We start from the raw sequence: 16,590 nt of genomic DNA, 5'->3' as shown, positions 1-16,590 counted from the left end.
ATGGACACCATCCTAGAACCTCTAACCTGGATCCTCCCCAAGAATTCGAAACACCTGCTGTGGATCACTTGCACTCGGAGATAACCCGTGCTTTTAAGGAAGCCACTGTCCATCTGCAAAGAGCTAAAGCTCAGTTCAAAAAAGGAGCAGATCGACACCGTAAAGAGGCCCCTCACTACGCAGTAGGAGATCAGGTCTGGTTATCCACTAAGCACCTGCCTCTAAAAGGACCCCGCACCTTCATCCCGAGATACCTTGGACCCTATCTCATCTCTACCATAGTTAATCCGGTGGCTGTCAAATTGAAATTACCTGCGCATATGAAAATACATCCAGTATTCCATGTCTCCTTATTAAAACCAGTACAACCAGAAACCCGATTGACTGAACTCCCAGAACCTGTTTTGGTAGATGGAGAACTTGAATTCGAAGTAAAGAACATCCTAGACTCCAAAATCTCCAAATCTAAGTTATATTATCTGGTTGATTGGAAAGGATACGGCCCCCAGGAAAGGTCTTGGGAACCCTCAGAATATGTCCACGCACCTCGTCTGTTCAAGAAATTCCATCTGAATCACCCCGACAAGCCAAAACCCCCAGAGAAGACACGCTTAGGAGGGGCCTTGAAGGGGGGTGCTGTCATGATCACTGCTTCCAAGGAGCCAGGACCAGCCCAACGTCCTTGGAAGCAGGCCCCTAACCCTAATCCTAGGCACCAGCCGGTCCCCACTGGGACCTTTTGGACCTTGTCCTGGCGCCGGTGGCACCAGGCTCATCAAAACCATCGGTCCTGGCACTGGAACTGCCAGGCTCATAATATGTGTGAAGATGCTTGGGTGGATTTACCTGCAGCAGACCAAGCTGCTTACTTACCAGCCACTTAGAAGTCCTCTGTGAACAGGAACTACTTTCTTTCCTGGGTGGGGCAAGCTCCACTCCCTGGATACAGCACTGGAACTCTTCTGGAACTGGAACTCTTTTCTTACCTAGGCGGGGCCGTGGAGGAGGACGCCTCATCACTCCAAGGCTATTTAAACCACACCCGATAGATGAAACGTGCTTCGCGTTATTCTGCATCTGCAGCAGAACGATCACCGAGTCTGTTCCAGCCTTTCTTCTTTCGATCCTGAACCTGCAAGAATTATACTTACCATTCCTGTATCCAGTCAACAGCAGCACCTGCAAAGACAAGAAACAACAGATTAGCAAGGCAAGCTTTTCTCGCAGTGCTTACTCACCTGATCCATCGGCTGCGGCCTTTTCTTCACGCTGCACCTCCGCCTGTGAAGACGAAAGCATTGTTATTACTTACCGGCACTCCGCGAATTCCGGATTTCTTCACGCTGCATCGCCGCCTGTGAAGACAAAAGCATTGTTATTACTTACGGGCATTCCGCGGACTCCGGAGCTGCAAACTCCGGCGCTGCAACCCAACTTCTGAAAGACAAAAGAAGAGACATTAGACAGGTATTTACTTACGCCCATCGCGCTCGTCGCAATAGAACGCCTGCAAATACTCCGGCGTCTCTTCAGCACGAATTAAGCTGCAAGGGAAAAAGACAGTTAGAGCGCTTGCATTTACTTATGCATTTCTAGGTGCTCACTCCATCTTCCATCTCAAGAATCCTGCAAGACAAAAGGGAAAAGCATTGTACAGAGTCCTGTTCAATATTAACGTGCCACGCACCTAAAGACTATAAAGACTAAAAAGGTGTCTGGAAACTCACCGCTCGTGCAGTTAACGACGGTAACGATCCTCTGAGTTCAAGAGGCGTATGTTTCACCAGTGAAGGAACTGGCAACGGCACCCGCACCCTGCACCAGACGCAGATGGAGAGTCCAGCATTCACCTATCTAAGGTGAGCACGTTGACCTGGGGGGCTCTACGGAGAGAGAGAGAGAGGGACATTCAACAACCCAGACCATTAACCCCCATATTCTTTCACCTGCAGAAACCTCACCCTACGAGTTCGACACACAGTGTGAAGAGGTTCGACCCCAGAAGCCAATCGAGTCCTGCACATCACTTTTCGAGTCACAGACACCTTCCTGCCAAGACCAGCGCCTCCGTGGGAATCAGGTGAGCGTTACAGTAATCAAGAAATGTTTCTTCCTCCTGCGAGCAGCAAAAAGGATCCTACCGTTCCTGTCGTTCGCCAACAAAACACTTACCATCATCGCTCTGATCATGTCCAGAGTAGACTATGCCAACAGCCTATACCTGGGCATGCCCGAGCGACTTCTAAAAAACTGCAACACATACATAATGCAGCGGCCAGACTCCTCCTCAAGCTACCCCGAAGAGAACACATCACACCCGAGCTAAAAATACTACACTGGCTATCGCTAAAACAGGTAATAATGTTCAAGTCCATGTGCATCACACACAGAGCAATACACAAACAAGGAGCAGAATTCCTAAGCGACAAACTACGCCTACATCAACCGACAAGAACACTAAGATCAAGCACCGACATATGCCTGGAACCAAAACCCTACAACAGAAAAAAACTCGGAGGATCCTCTTTCTCCCACCAGGCACCCAAAACCTGGAATGACCTACCTAAGAATATACGGGACACAACAAACCACCTAGCATTCAGGAAACTCCTCAAATCATGGCTCTTCACAGGGTAACCACAACTGAGATGCAACAGAATGCGCAGACATTAAAACAACGATGAAAATAACTCCAATCCCGGCCACTCTCAATCTGGACAAACACTCAGACCAAAGAACTAACCACCCGACAGAGCATAAGATATTATGAAAAATAGCCACAAAAGGAAGACTCCAGAGACTGACCACATACTTAGACCCAGACGAAAACCCTCAAGTGACTCACCCACTCGCACGTACCGGACGCACCGCATCCAGACCGGCAGATGCATTTAGATAGAATTGAGAATATTAGCATGGCCACACCTGGATGGAATTGTGGACATTAGCCTGAGTCGCATCTAGAGGGGACTTTGAATGCTAGCATGCCCGCCCTTAGATAGAAATATGAATATTAGCATGTCTACATTTAGATAGATTTGAGAATATTAGCCTTCATCACATCTAGATCGGACCATGAATGTTGGCATGCCCGCACCTAGGTGAAACCTGAATGCCAACATGCCCACACCTAGATAGAGTTCTGAACATTGGCCCGCGCTGCATCCGGAAAGAGTTTTGGGGGTCAGCTGGTGTCACACTGGGACAGAACTGCAAATGCCAATATGCCAAAGGTCAGGAAACCCACTAACCAATATAAGATCAAACTCTGCATACTTATCTCACTCAAAAACTCACACAACCATCTCTCGCACGACAAGCCGCACGCACTTCACAACACTGCAACAACACATAAACCGGACCAACAGCACACGCGGCCTGTCACCGATCCAAAACCCGCACCAAAGCTCAGCATCTGATGTATACCGAGTTGAAGCTGCCAACAGAACACCACTTTTCTCACTATCCTACTCCCTCTTCACCTTACTAACCCACCCCACCCCACCTTATCATTTACAGATCCGCCAGAGCGCCTGGGGACCAATTCCGTTGGAGACGGTGCGCGGTACAAATACCTTTAACATTTAACATAATAAAAAAGTAATTTCTGTTGTCACCTTTTTGCATGTTGAAAATGTTAGGACAACATTTTAAAATGTTATGAGGTGGGCACAATGATTAGCACAAGATGGCTGCACCCAAGCTGTTGTTTTTGCATGTGTAAAAGTGAGGAAAACTAAGGTAAGATGCATAGGAAACATTCTTAAAAATGATTAGAGTATGCTTAAAAATACATGCTGAATGATCGGGACAGTAACATTTTTGGGAAAACTTCCTCTTTAAGGCCAGGCTTCTCTGGTAGCAGTGTTCAGGATAAATGTGATATTTTTAATTTCATTGTTTCTATTTTATAAAAATAGGGATGCTGTGTTTTCTGCGAAATTTAAAACTAAGAAAACACAGCATTCAGAACTGTGGACTGTTTGCCATCCATGCAGTAACCGGGACCAAACCTGCTTAGTTTCTAAGCGAGGAAGGATCCAGCCCCCCGAGGCCATGTTTCTCTAAGTCTTACTTTCAGGGGAGACATATATATTAGGCAAAATGGCCTTTGGGCTGCACCCTTCCTCACTTTGAAGCTAAGTAGGGTTTGTCCCAGTTACTGCAGGGATGGGAAACCCACTGTTGCTGTAAAAATACCGTTTTTTTTTTATTTTTATTATTGACTGGGAGACAACAAATACCAGAATGAAATTCAGCAAAAGGCAAAAACGTGTCTCTGAGTGCAAAACCTTCAAGGACTGACAGTAGTACGGTGTAAAAAAAAAAGTAAATAATTCAGATGCCCATTCAGTTGCCAATCCATGCAGTAACTGGCGGGACTGACCCTGCTTAGCTTCAAAGCAAGAAAGGGTCTGGTCCTTTCTTCTAAGTGGTCTTACGTTTTGCTCATTTATTAGGCACCATGGCCTGAGGAGGCTGTCCCCTTCCCCCCCCCTTTGAAGCTAAGCAGAGTTTGCCCTGGTTACTGCATGAATGGGAGACCTGGATGGCAATCCACTCACTGACTATGGCCATTGGCCATGATATTTCACCCCAACGTCACTATATTTATAAAAATATCTTTCCACATTTTGTTTTTTAAATTTAGTTTTATTGGATTTAGATACAAACAGATCACACCAAAGAGAAAAAGAAAATTAAAGGTAAGCATTTGATTACAAGACAGAGTTGAGAATTTTGCAGTCGAGAATCAACATTCAACATAAATTTGGTATACTTTCCCAACTTCAGTCTGTAAATCTTTGGAGTGACCGTTCCTGTTCCCTCTACCGTCGGCCATCCCCCACCCCCTAACACACCTAGGGCTAGGCATTCATTATACTAGAATTGTGTGGTCTTATATTTGTGTGGTCGTGCATCAGGTTCTGGGGGACCCCTTTGTTGGGGAACACCTCTTTGTATATCTTTGTATATCTTAATCACATTTTGGGTCACATATCAGACAGTGTCAAATGTTGGGTGGATGTTATGTGACAAGTCAGGTAGCAGAGTCAGCTTCCAAACATGTTTCTACACATTAATGTATTATTCCTGGCATGTATTTGGTTTATGTTTGATGCTACATTGACCCATTCTCTTTCGCTCAGGATTGTTGCAGATTTCCACTTCATTGCTAGCAGAGCCAGAGCAGCTAGCAACAGCTGTGCGACCAGGCCTTTGACTCTTCTCCATTCATCCTCATACTTGTCGAAACCAAACAAGATGAGGTAGGGGTCTGCCGTTCTTTGAACCCCATCTAAATCTCTGATCCACCCCAGGACCTCGTCCCAGTACACCTTGATTCAGGGACATCCCCACCACATGTGCCAATAGTCTGTAACTTCCCCACATTCACGCCACCATAGTGGGCTGGCTGACTGATACATTTTGGAGCGTCTGTGTGGATCATACTGCCACCGATGTAATAGTTTGATGGCATGTAGTTTATATTGACATGATATAGATGTTCGGGGCACTGCACGGTGCATTCTCCCCCGTGTATTTGGATCAATATTATCACCAAGTCTCTTTCCCATTTCATTCTGGGAGGCTCCGTAGTTCCTCTACCTGCCTCTATCAATGTTTTTTACATAGCCGATATCAGTTCCTCCATCTCTGTCCTGGAGTACAATAGCATCTGAAAGGGGTAGGTTCTCTCCTCAATTTATCTTTCCACTCAGATCTCATTAAGATCCCCTTAATCTGCAGGAATGTAGACAGTACCCCTATCCCGAAGGCTTCCACTAGCTCTGGGAGCGTGATGGAGTCATTTTTCAAAAGTTGGCCTACTCTCTCCAGTCCCGCCTCATACCAAGTTTGAAATCTCTCTACATTGGGGATGTGTTCATTAATACCTGGGGACACAGGTGGCTCAGCGGAGATGGCCATGTGGAAATGTTCCTCATCTCTGCGCCTTCCCTCCATATTTCCCATATGTTTTCTAGTATCGGGTGTGCTTTCAATCTGTTTAGTAGTTATTTCCTCGGGGCCCACAGCCATTCTGAGACCGTGGCCGGGCATAGGAAGAGGTTATCCATTGCAATCCACTAGGGTTATTTTTGATTACGGAGGTAGGGAATAAGCACCCATAATTGGGCCGCCTCATAATATTTCCTAAGGTCTGGAAGACCAACCCCTCCCTTGTCCTTAGATAATGGCAGGGTATCGTATGCAATTCTAGTCCTTTTCTCTTGTCATAGGAGTCTTACAATCACCGTCTTGACTTCCAAGAAGAAGTGTGTTGGCATCTTAATGGGGAGCATTTGAAAGCGATACAAGAACCGTGGGAGGCAGATCCGTTTTATCGTATTGAGGCGTCCTAGTCAGAATATTGTCAGTTTGTCCCACCTTGCAAGGTCCACGTTAAAATTTCAAAGGAGTATTGGGAAGTTGGCATCATATAGGTCTTCTATCTTTCACGTAATTTGCATTCCTAAATATTGCAACTTACTATGCTCAATTGTGAGACCCAGTGAGGAGTATTTGACTTTGTTTGTCTCTGCGGACCCTTATAGGGGGAACAATATTGACTTTGTTTTATTGACTTTGAAACCTGATATTCGGCCGTATTCCTCCAGGAGATGCAGAGCTCTGGGGATGGATGTTCTCGGGTTGGCCACATGAAGGAGTATGTCGTCGGCAAACAATGCAGTCTGGCCTAGTTGCAATCTGGTACCTTGTTTTAATTCAAACCATCTAGAGTATTCTCCATTTACGAATACTGAGGCTTTAGTTGCTGTATAAACTGCCCGAATCCCCCTTCTAAATTTAGGCACTATCCCAACCTTGCGTAGGACTGCTATCAGGAAATCCCATTCCACACTGTCAAAGGCCTTTTCAGTGTCTATGTAGAGCAAGGCAGGCTCATTGTTCATTTTCTGGGAGGTGTTGACAAGATGCAGGGTTTTACGCATAGTGTCGGCTCCTTGTCTCCCGAGTATGAAGCCCACTTGGTCAGGATGAATGAGATGGGGCATAAGTGTCTCCAGCCTAGAGGCTAGCACCAGAGTATACATTTTTGCAACTACATTGAGCAGAGATATGGGGCGGTACATTCCACACCTTTTGGGGTCCCTTCCATCTTTGGGAATTACCGTTATGAGGGCTCTAACAAAGGAGTCTGGGGTTATCCCTGATTCTAGAATCTCGCTGAACAGTTCAACCAAGAATGTTTTGAGGTCGGTACCAAAGGATTTATAGAATCTGACCGTATATCCATCTTCTCCTGGAGATTTGCCTAGTGTTAACCTTTTTATCACGTTCTATATCTCATCCTCTATTATGGGCGATTCTAAATGAGCTGAATCAATGTCTGTTAATTTGGGTATGCTGATAGCAGCAAGATAGGTCTCTATGCCTATGAGATCTGGGTCTGCCTCCGGGGTATACAATTTTTCGTAGAAGGCAGCAAAGGCTTCGGGGATGGTGGGTTTGCTCGTCACTGGATTAGGCCTTTCATCAATTATCTCCAGCACCCTGCACTCTGCCTGTTGTTCCCTAAGCCTGGCGGCTAGCAGTGCATTGGTTTTGTCCCCTTTTTCACAAAACTTTTGTTTCAGCAAGTGCAGTTTACATACTGTCTGATCGTGTTCTAGGAGGCGAAGTTCTTCCCTTTTCCTTTTCGCTTCGCTAATTTTGATGGGCGGCTAAGGGAGGTGTCACCTCCCTTAGCCTCCCTATCCAGCTGGCAAATCTCCCCCCAGAGTCTATTTTCAATCAGAACTCTTTCTCTTTTCTTATGGGCCCCTTCCCTTATGAGGATGCCCCTCCAGGTTGCTTTCCCCGCTTCCCACACCCCCTGTTTAGAGGCCTCCCCAGTATTGTTCAATTTAAAATATTCAACATTCTCTGTTTCCAATTCACTCTTGAAGACAGGGTCTTTCCATAGGGCTTTATTACATCTCCATTTACCTCCCCTAACTGGTAGGTGCTCCCACTGTGTGTCAGCAATCACCATATTGTGGTCTGACCATGTGATTGGGTTGATCTCCCTGTGTGTCGTGTTATTTAGATCTTTTGAAAAGTAAATAAACTCAATCCGAGTGAAGGTGTTGTACAGAGCCAAGTAAAAGATGTAATCTCGTTCATCTGGGTGCATTCTTCTCCACACATCACTCATCCCATACACAACCATTATGTCTGTAAACTCATTATGTTCCACTTTAATTCTATCTCTCATAACGGGGTTACCAGTCTTCCAATCCATGGTAGAATCGGCCCATAGATTAAAATTGCTGCCTAGAATAATATGCCCTGTGGATTCGGGCATTATTTTTGGGGATTGTTTTAGACAGGAATCTAACTTGGTTTACATTAGGAGAGTAAATTGTGGCAATTGCCAACTTCACATTTCCGATAGATCCTATTACCAACAAAGCTCGGCCTTCTGTGTCTGGCCAAGTCTTGGTGACCTTAAAGTCTATCCCTTTCCTGCTGAAAATTCCCACCCCTCCTTTTCTTAGCGGTCCAGAGCACCAGAATTCTATTCCAACATGCTTCCCAAGAACTGACCTTTCATCCCCCTTCATATATTTGGTCTCTTGCAGAAGGAGGACATCAATTTCTGTTTTACAAAACTCTCTAAATACTAGGGATCTCTTGGTTGGTGAGTTAAGCCCCTTGACGTTAAGTGTTCCCACCCTTAAGGAGTCCCTTCTTCCTGATTCAGCGGTTGTCATTCTGCAATATCAAAGTGTACAAGATTTTCAACCGCAACCACCAACATGCCTTCTGTTGAACAAACCACACTTCATTTCTCTCATCTTCTGTCCTTGAAGATGTTACTTTTGCCTTTCCCCTTGCCTTGCCCAGTGTCTCTGCCTCCCTCCCGCCACCCACCTTCCCTCTCCCCATTTGGTGGCATCCGATCGAGTCCAGTTGAAAGCACTGGCCTGGCATCGAACCACCAGCGGAGACGATTACCTCACGGTCCCTTGCAGAAATAAAATCAAAAATAGAAATGAGCCCCCACTGTCTCCCCCGTATCAAACTTATGGTTTGAAACCAAACATCAGTAACAATGTCAGTCTAGTGACCAGTAATCAAACCTTGTGCTTTATTGCCCATTTAACTTAAATATACTGAGTCTGCTAAGGCCTAATTGTCCCCCTCTCGGGAGATCTTGCCTCTTCGATATTTCCTCGAGCCCTTCACCCGCTTTCTCCTTGGACCTTGAATACGTCATTCTCTTCCATCCTTTGTTGAGTCCTCTCCTTCATCCCTTTGTCCATGTGGTTCAACCAGCTGCAATATGCATGCTTTTATCTCTTTCTCAGATCTTAGCCTAATCTTTGAGCCTCTGTTCAAAAGAGATGGAGAAGGGGTATCCCCATCTGTAGCGAATGTCCCGTTCCTTCAGCCATTTCATGAGGGGTCTACACATTCTCCTAAGAGCTAGCGTCAGGGAGGATAGGACTTGGTATATTGATATCTGCGCCCCTCTGAAGGTGATCGCTTCTCCACTTCTTGCCTTCTCCAGCACCCTGGCTTTATCCTGGTAACGATGGAATTGGGTGAGGACCGACCTTGGGCCTCCAGGGGGGCCACTAGCTCTGTGAATACGTTCAGTTTTGAGTTCGTCGATTGTGTCATCGGCGACTAGAAGCTTAATGATGTTGTGAAGCGTTTTCTTGAGATCTTCCTCCGTTTCACCTTCTTGTTCTGGAATTCCAAGGAAGCGTAAGTTGTTCCACCTTTCACGATTTTCCAAATCATCAATTTTAAGCTTGAAATCTTCTTCCCTCTGCTCCAGGTCGGTTATTCTATGTTCCAGCTGTGTCTCCAGGGTGTCTGTCGAAACCTGATTGTTCTCGACTATCTCTAACCTTCAACATTGTCTAGGCGTTATGTGATCCTGTCGATTCTTCCACCTATATTGGCCCCCATGCTCTTTATTTTACTTAGTAGGGCAGCAATGTCCCCTTTCGTGGCAGCAGTTTCGACATTTGCTGTTGCTGTGGTTGCCATTTTGGAGCTGAGGCTGCAGTGAGATGACCGAGTGTAGGCAAAGATGGCCAGCTTTTCTTGTGCGTTCATTACCCCAGATATCACCCTATGGTGCTTCCTAGAAATTCTGAGTTCTTCAAGGTTAGAAGCTGGAATACCAGAGTCATTCAGTAGGGTTAACTGTTGCTCTCAGTGGTCACCGGGTTCAGGCGTTCCTTTCTTTCTCCATGTGCCAGTCGTCCTGTGATGTTGTCGGGGAGATTGTGCCTGGCAATTGCATGGTCACTGGGTTAGGAGCCAAGTGGTTGGTGACTCTGTAATATTAAGTTTGGTGCCTAGTATCTGCGCGCTTTCCACATGTTCTATTGGACATCCCTTTGTCCCTTGCACAACAGCATTAACCGGTCCGGTGGCTCACATGTGTGGCCTCAGTCACGGATAGCCCCAGTATGATTAAAGGAGATGGGGGTGTATCTTTTTAGTACTTTAGGCCAGGTGTAGTTCCTTTACTTCTCCGGGATGTGCAGTGTTATCACCCTTAATCCAGCACTCTATTAAATGCTATTTGTTAGCTCCTTTGTGTGTGCCATCTGTGTGGGGAGCAGAGCCGTGTCCAGTTGCCCTCTAAGGACGGGACACAGGGCGCACGTTCCAGGTCGCTGGTATACCGCAGTCTTAATAGTTGTGCTGTAATTTGATGGGCATAGGCTCTTCCCTATGATGTCTCCCCAGGCCTCCCTGTCAATGTGCACCGTGCTCAGGTTAGATGAGCCCTTGTAATTGTTCAGATTTGGATGGGCATTTGGGTCACGCGGGAGGCCGTGCGTTAGCAGTAATCAGCAATATTCCTTCCTTCTTATGGTGAGATGGGCCTTCCTACGCGCTGTTGGGGCCTCTATGCCTTTTATGAGGATGCCTCTTTATCTGGACCCAGCCCGTGCTACCATTGTCTCTCTTCCCTGGGTGTCTAGCAGGATGTTATTTTCCACCTTGGTAGGGGCACAGTGGGGCACGTGTTACGCTCACCTGGTATCCACGGGGACGCCACCCAGCTGTATGGACACTGGTATCCTTCTCTGCGGTTCCCAGATGTGGCCAGTGGGGGAGGTTCTGCCTGCAAAACAGGAGGGCTATGTTCAAGACTGGCAAAATGGGGTAATTAGCCTCCACCACCCCGTATGCCCTCTGGGGCCTCTCCTCACCTTATTGTTGATTCAGGTGTGCTCTCCGTCCTGCCTTCTTGGCAGGGGTGCGTTGTCCTTTGTGGGCAGATGTGATCTAGTTACTTCGCTGATGCCGGCCCATTTGAAGTCTTTCAGGTAGATCTTATTGCTGTTCTATATTGTTGCTATTCCTACATGCCTTTCTTGGTTTAATAATGTCTTTCTCTTCCTGAGATGTGCGGAAGTCCAGTGTGGTGCATTGGCTGAATTGGGTCTCACCGATGAATGATGGCGTGTAATGAGCGCTATGATGCGGTAAGTCGGTGCTATGTGCAGCGCAGTGATGCCTTGCCTTTGCTAACATGTTTTCTTTTCTTTTCCCATAGATTGCAGTGTTCACCCAGGGTGTGGAATTCCTAGGCGATGCTGGTCGAGGGGCGACCTGCTAGATAAGTTTTCGGCACAGTTTGTTATGTTGTAATGTCTCTAATACCTTTTTTCTTTCCTTTTTGTAGATCCGTCGGTCTTGGAGATGCGCTGATCCTAGGAAGCTGTTTGCAGGAGGCAGCTAAAGATGAAAACTGCAGGTAAGATGCTGCTGCTAACAATGTTCCTTTTGTCTCCTTACGGGTGCTGTTTCTCCGAGGTTCGCGGGTATAGCTAGACACGGTGAACGTCACGTTGCAAGATTGCAAAGTAACGCGCATATATATATTACACAACCTGCATAAAAAAGTATATGGCCCCTTGGAAAGATTTTGTGAAGTTTGGTGCAGTTTCATCAGGGGGGGCCTAAAGTCAGAGGAGGGTCCCAAAATGTTGGAAATCCTGATAGATGAAATGGCAAACTTTTTTGCTTGTGCCTGCAGCCCAAATCGCTCGATGCATTTTCACAAACCTTGTGCCAGGAGTGGCAGCTTGCTCCCGAAAGCATGCTTTTGCAAATTTGGTGTAAATCCGTCCAGTAGTTTTTTTTTAAAAATGACAAAAAAGTAATATAAATAATGAGTGATATCTAGATCCGCTCCATGGACATCATAGGTGCCCGCTGATTGAATGCTCAAAAATGTGAGGTGCGTCATACTTTTGGAAACGGTCGTCATATTGGATCCCAGACAGCTGCCGGTGTCTGTGGATAACGAGGTGAGATAAATCGGGAAAACATATTTGGAGTTATTTTGCGGCCGAAAGAGGGCCTGGAAAGAGTTGGGGAGATGAAAAAGATGATAGGTAGCTATTTCTATAGGTGAAAAAAAGGTGTGCTAGTGCTGCTCATGTCTGTGTTCATGTGTATTGTCTGTGGACAGCGCAGTGAGAGAAAAGTCAGGAAATTACATTAGGGGTTATTTTGTCACCAAAAGAGGGTCTGGAAAGGGAGGTTGAGTGGAATAAAGTTGATATTGAGCTGTTTTGTATAGGTGAAAAAAGGTTTACTGGTGCTGTCGGGTCTGCAGTCAATTTTAGGGTCCATGGACATCATCTGGATTGAAAGGGGGTTTTGGGAGAGTATTATTATTTGAAGGTGTATTGTACATTCTTGTAATATGGTTTAATTGTATTCTGGTGGAGGTGGCCACTGGCAAAATACACTATAGTAATATGTGGATAGTAATTATAGGTGATATAGGGAGAGTATACAGTATTTGTAATATGGTGGAATGGTATAATAGAAGTGTATATGGCATTTATGATTGTAGTATAATTGAGGATAGTGCTTATCGAATATGTATTTGTTTGTGAAGATAATAGTATGTATGGTTACTTAGTTGCATGTGGTAATGAAGCTGGAATCTCTGGTTCTTTTTCTGTGAAAATAAAACAGTACAATGTGTTAAATAACATAGTTTAAAACCTATAATTGCATAGACTTGAACATATAGATTTACTTTTCTGACGCTCATAAATAGTACGTTCTATATACCATGTTTGGTACAACATAAGTGTGTGCTAAACTGTTGTTTTATTGACATTAAATAATCATTGGGTCAGTGGGAAAAGAAAATCCATAGTGGATTTTTAAAAAAAAACTATAATTACATACAGTTTTTGGCATTTACATAGTTTTAAAGAATGTACATGTTACAGAATTAGTTGTATGTGTTAGCATGGATATATTAGGTGAGTGTTAGTCTGATAGTGTGTTTGTTTGAAATGTGTTTGAATTAAGGTAATGTTGAAAGTAGTTGGATACCGGTTGGTGTATTCTAACTATATTGAACTTTAGAAGAAGTATTGCAGCAACAATGACCGTGATGGCATATTTGAAGTGTATTACAATGAAGGGTATTTTTAAAGTAGTTGGATATCTATTTGCGTATTCTAACTGTCTTGGGTTTAATAAGTACTATTGTAGTATTATGGATGTAGTTACATATCCCTTGGTGAACCCTAACTGTTTATTGTAGTATACATTAGTTAATACATTTCAGTTGGAGGAATAATAAGAAGGGATTTGGTCGATTTGCTGGTGACCTATGTTTAGGAATAACGGGAGTGTTGTTAAATACGATCCAACCACTTCTTCTTTGACATATGCAGTATAGTGGCCTGAAGTGGTTGTGCCACCAGTCTGGTAGATTATGCCCACTGTTGTGAAGGTTTTCTTGCCAAGAGATACTTGGCTGTGTTTGAAGCTACTAAGCTTACAGTTCTTTCTGGTACCATCTGCATAGTACCTTAGAAGCATTAGTATCATATATTGGCCATGTGAGTTTATGTGTATGCTGGAACAATTGTCTGAATTACAAAAAGGGCATAATGTGCCATGATCACCATTCTACAGAAGCTGTTGAAATGGAATAGATTCACAATTTGGTATGGATACATACACAAATCATTCGCTAGGCATGCTCTCTTGTGAAATGTGGTTGCAGAGATTGCATGTATGTTTCTACATGTATGAAATCTGGAAAATTCATGGGGATGTTTTTGGTTTATAGTACTTTTAGTAAGTACATTAGGAATTCTTGTGGATCTTCCTGTGTTTATGGTGAATTTTACCATTTCTGTACTGTAGTCCAATTCTTTCCTTATACCTGAGACACTGTAGGTGCTGTTAGGATTATTTGTGGCATTTCTATGAAGGACGTGCATTTGCAAACACAACTGGTCTGAGCCGTTTAAGTAAATGTTTTGAACAATTAGTGGCAATTGGAAGAGAAGATTGATTGCTACATTTGCATAGCAATTTAGTACAGTTGTGTTGCTGAATTTAAATGGACCAGATAGTTGTGGCTCTGTATCCTTTGGTGGGCCTGCACTTGTTTTTTTAGAAGAGGCATTTGTCTTTGTCTTCTGATGGAGGTGCAGTTGCTTTTGGACTCCAGAGTTTTGTGGTTGAATTATTTAATGGAGCAGCAGTTGGTCTTTGTTTCTTTAGCAGTATTGCTGGGAGCTCTGTTATAGTTTCTGTTTGTATTAGTTTTGTTTTTAAAGGTTGTCTTTTTTGAGGTACAGGGTAGATATCTAGATGGAGGGTTTACAGTGCACATATCCTGTGCATTCTAGGATTCAAGGAATGTCAGCATTGGATCAAAGTTAACTAGGAATAGACCATTGAGTGTCTGCAGACATGAAAGTGATACGTAACTCATACCTTCTTTAAAGACTGTGCTGCCATTGTCAATCAATGTGTAATCTAGGGTTAGACATTGTGCTTTGTGAATAGTGACAGCATATGCAAGATATAGCGAGAATTGCTCTCTTTGAACGTACATTTCTTTAAAAAGAAGGAAACGTGCTATGTGTGGCCTATTTTTTAACTCCTGCAAGTTTGTGAAAATGAATGTTGACAAATTGAATGTTGTTGTCATGTGGATATGTTTGGAATCCAACTGATGCACCAATTGCTCCATTGACTATGACTAAACCTTGTTCTACATCAAGGTAACTTTTCAGAATTACTCTGCAGTTTAGACACAAAGTTAATACTTTCTCTAATCCAGCTTTGCTGGAGATACATTTTTCGAAGCTATTTACAGGCCGATTCATGGAATAATTAGCACGGCGCAAGTGGGCAAAAACGTGCAAATCGCAGTGGAATAGCGAAAATCGCAGTGCAAGTGCGAAAATCGCACGAAAAGGAGCGCACATCGATTCATGGAAGGCCGTGCGCGAGAAAACCAGCGGATGTGCGATTAAAAAAGTGCGCGGCGCACGTTGGCGCACAGGCCATCTAACAGCGTGCGCCAGGTCACAGCGAAAATCGCACAGGCCACAGCGAAATTCGCACATAGCGCGGCGCACGCAACAAAAGTAGGCGGAACACGGGCGTAACACTCGGAATGGGGAACAACTTGCCAAAACGTGGGCGCCACGGGGGAAGTACAGGGCACAAGTGCGCGGAACGCCCACACGCTCGCCTACAACACGTATTCATGGAATAGAATAGGGCAAAAAAGCGCATGCTCAAACCAGCGCACAGGCACAAACACGACCGCCACAAGAAAGCAGGCGGTAGCGTCTCTGCGGCTGTAAGAAATGTGCGCCAAAAGGTGCGCCAACAAATAGCACCTATATACTGCCATGATGAATGTCCTATACTGTGGCCCTCCAGGACAAATGACGTGCAAAGGGGTACCCACAAACACGGACACCCGCTGACAAAAAATATGTGTGCGTGTATACCGGGGTGCGTGGGAAGTCTCACACGCGATTTGGCCGGGTACGTGGATTTCAGGGGTGCGCGGGAAGTTCCACACGTGATTTCAGCAGGGTACGTGTATTTCAGGGGTGCGCGGGAAGTTCCACACGCGATTTCAGCAGGGTACGTGTATATCAGGGGTGCGCGGGAATTTCCACACGCGATTTCAGCAGGGTATGTGTATTTCAGGGGTGCGCGGGAAGTTCCACACACGATTGGCCCAGTGCGAGCAGGGTACGTGTATTTCAGGGGTGCGCGGGAAGTTCCACACACGATTCCAGCAAGGTATGTGTATTTCAGGGGTGCGCGGGAAGTTCCACACGCGATTTCAGCAGGGTACGTGTATTTCAGGGGTGCGCGGGAAGTTCCACACACGATTGGCCCAGTGCGAGCAGGGTACATGTATTTCAGGGGTGCGCGGGAAGTTCCACACGCGATTTCAGCAAGGTATGTGTATTTCAGGGGTGCGCGGGAAGTTCCACACACGATTGGCCCAGTGCGAGCAGGGTACGTGTATTCCAGGGGTGCGCGGGAAGTTCCACACGCGATTTCAGCAGGGTACGTGTATTTCAGGGGTGCGCGGGAAGTTCCACACACGATTGGCCCAGTGCGAGCAGGGTACGTGTATTTCAGGGGTGCACGGGAAGTTCCACACGCGATTTTAGCAGGGTACGTGTATTTCAGGGGTGCGCGGGAAGTTCCACATGCGATTTCAGCAAGGTATGTGTATTTCAGGGGTGCGCGGGAAGTTCCACACGCGATTTCAGCAGGGTACGTGTATTTCAGGGGTGCGCGGGA

This window comes from Ambystoma mexicanum, chromosome 6q (assembly GCF_040938575.1).
Source record: "Ambystoma mexicanum isolate Mex_15411 chromosome 6q, UKY_AmexF1_1, whole genome shotgun sequence".
Taxonomy (NCBI): domain Eukaryota; kingdom Metazoa; phylum Chordata; class Amphibia; order Caudata; family Ambystomatidae; genus Ambystoma; species Ambystoma mexicanum.
The sequence above is the reverse complement of the archived record's forward strand: the minus strand, read 5'-3'. Positions refer to the sequence as shown.